General features: G+C 38.7%; 1 long non-coding RNA gene across 1 annotated transcript; it reads right to left on the reverse strand.

The window, feature by feature from the left end:
• Positions 1–1,324: 1,324 nt before the first annotated feature.
• On the reverse strand, positions 1,325–2,800 carry LOC147015752 (uncharacterized). The gene is made up of 4 exons (XR_015050126.1): positions 2,401–2,800; positions 2,149–2,307; positions 1,782–1,839; positions 1,325–1,486 (listed from the first exon to the last, which is right to left on the reverse strand). It is a non-coding gene; the product is annotated as an uncharacterized LOC147015752 (long non-coding RNA).
• Between the last annotated feature and the right edge of the window lie 460 nt (positions 2,801–3,260).

Consider the following 3,260-nt stretch of genomic DNA (forward strand, 5'->3'; position numbering starts at 1 on the left):
AGGAGTAGATACGCATGGGTTGTACCATTAAAAAACAAAACAGGTAATACTCTTATGTTAGCCTTTCAACAGATATTTAATAAAAGTAAGAGAAAACCTAAAAAATTGTGGACTGATGAGGGTGGAGAGTTTTATAACAAGACATTTATGAATTTTCTAAAAAATAACAGTATTACATTATACAGTACCTTTAATGAAGGGAAGGCAGTTGTTGTTGAACGTTTTAATCGTACCTTAAAAGAGAGATTATATAAAAAATTCACACAACTCGGTTCACAACAATGGTCATCTTTTATTCAGGATATTGTGGATAAGTATAATGACACGGTTCACACGTCAACAAATATGAAACCATTAGAAACATTTACAAAATTAAAATATGAAAAAGAGATTAATGTCAGAAAACCTAAGTTCAAAGTTGGTGATATCATAAGAATATATAGGTGGAAATCTCATTTTGAAAAGGGTTTTACTAAACGATGGACGAAAGAACTTTTTAAAATTGTTGATGTAATAGATACGGTTCCTTGGACTTATAAGATATATGATTTGGAAGGGGAAGAGATTTTAGGTTCATTTTATTCACAGGAATTACAAAAGACAAAGATAAATTGAAATTTTTTGACTCCGCCCCTTTTTGACTCCGCCCACACAAAACCCACCCACATAAACCCCACCCACACAAGCCCCACACAAGCCCCACACAAGCCCCACACAAACCCCACACAAACCCCACACACACAAAAACTCCACCCCACACAAGCTCCACACATACAAACCCCACACAAGCTCCACCCATATTCATCATATTCACATAATTAGTGATTAGTTAATTAGTTTCCCACACACAACATGTTTAGTTAGTTAAAAAATTATCCGCCCATCCACACAAGCTCGACTCATCCACCCATCCATTTATCCACACAAACCTCATCCACATAAGCCTCATCCACATTCACCCCTCCCACATAAGCCCCATCGAAGCCACGCCCACATAAACCCTGCCCACACAAACCCCACCGAAGCCCACCCACATAAACCCCACCGAAGCCCCGCCCACACAAGCCCCACCCACATAAACCCCCTCCCACCATCCCCCCCCTCACCGAAGCCCTGCCCACATAAACCCCACCCACACAAGCCCCTCCCACACAAGCCCCACCCCCTCATCCCCCTCAGCCCCCACCTTTGACCCACCACCTCCCTCATCCCACCCCCACCCTTCCCCACACACACACATGGGGAGGGAGGGGTGGGATGAGGGGTGATGGGTCGTTGGGGGAGCGCACCTACCCCCCCCCCACCCCCCCTCCCTTTCCTTCATGTCTTAATCCTTTTTTTTGAAATTTAAAATCAAGTAATTGTAAACAAAACAAATATAATTAATCAAAATTGCAAATATTAAATATTCATTTGCGAGAATGTATAATCTTTCCCAGCAATCTTCTTCAGATGTCTTGTGATTTCGAAACTCAGACACCATATTCTGTTTTGAAACAAAAAGTGGATAATAATTAGGTTTTATAAAGATAATTACATGGTAATATGAGTAAGCCTGGTGTTGGTTCTAAGTTCAAACCTCGTTGACCACTGAATTAACACACCAGGAGGCCGACTCAGCCTGTCATCCTTCCAAGGCCAATAAAATGAATTCCAGTGTACTGGTAAAACCGCGTCCAAACTAATGATGCAACCAACATAAGACGACATTCCAAAGAGAGAGTGATATTAATAAAAGAATAAATAAACAAATGACTAAATAATAATTCAGAAACATTTACCTCCAGAAAATCATGTGTTGTACCAGATTGCTTCAACAGCTGATGTTGTGTGATCGAGCTGAAAAAAAAAAAAAATAATAAGTCAAGGGTATAGATGGAGAGACAGACAGAGAGAGGTAGGTAGAAAGACAGACAGAGAGAGATACAAAGAGACAGACAGGGAGAGATAGAGAGAGACAAACAGACAGGGAAAGAGACACACACACACACACAGACACACACACACACACACACACACACACATACACACACACACACACACACACACACACACACACACACACACACATATATATATATATATATATATATATATATATATATATATATATATATATACACACACACACACACACACGTGTCTCACCATTGGTTTAATTCATTCGAGATCAGAGGCCGTGATAAGACTTCGTACCAGTCATTATAAATGTTTTTCAATTCTCTTCTAAAATCATTGACCTCTTCAATAAGAGCATTCATTTGATGCACCTCATCATGATATGTAAACTCCACTTCTTCCAAGGACCTGCCAGGAAAAAATATATATTTTCGCATTATCACGATTTAATTTATAATCAATTGCTTCATTGTTCAAAGAGGAAACCATACACAAACTTACCAACTTTGTAGTGAGCTGTTATCTTCATCGGAAGAGAGTGAGTCCATGTCTCAGTTTTTTTTTACCATTGGTACAAGATGGCAAAAAGATCAGGGGCCGTGATAAGACGTCGTGTCAGTCTTTAAAAATGTTTTTCAATTCTCTTCTAAGATGATTGACCTCTTCAATAAGAGCATTAATTTCATGCACCTCGTCGTGATATGTAAACTGCTGTTCTTCCAAGGACCTGCCAAGAAAAAAAATATATATATCAGAATTATCACGATTTAATTTATAATCAATTGCTTCATCATTCAAAGAGGAACCAATACACAGGCTTACCAACTTTGTGTTGAGCTGTTTTGTTCGCGGAAGAAAGATCGCTCATGTCTCAGTTGTAAAAATGAAAATCCTGTGTGGCAGAAACTTTGTCTGGCGAATCACTTATAAAGCAACGATGAGGAGATTGCTTAATCATTGGGTGTGGCCACAGGAAATGATGCTTCGGGAGAGACAGCTTGGAAAATAACTGGGAGATATATTCTCAAATTGTATGAATCATTTTTAAAACATACTTAAAATACCCTAAAATGGTTTTGATTCAAATGTTTTCAGTTCGTGTTCTGAGATAAAATATAAACATGAGACCTTGTCTCACAGAATAGTTCCTGTTTTTTTTCACAGCATGACTGTCCAAAAACATTTCCTCATTTTCACAGCACGACCGTGTCAAAAAAACACTTCCTCATTTTCACGGCATGAACTGAAAACATTTGAAACAAAACTTTTTTTATGGCGTGGTTTATACACAAAAATGATTTGCAACTCGGACGGTGGCCAGATGAGATCATTAAGAGAAGTTTATCATTTCGTAATGGCAC

The sequence above is a fragment of the Eptatretus burgeri genome, chromosome 12, assembly GCF_056783735.1.
Source record: "Eptatretus burgeri isolate ZD-2024b chromosome 12, Ebu_testis_v1, whole genome shotgun sequence".
Taxonomy (NCBI): Eukaryota; Metazoa; Chordata; class Myxini; order Myxiniformes; family Myxinidae; genus Eptatretus; species Eptatretus burgeri.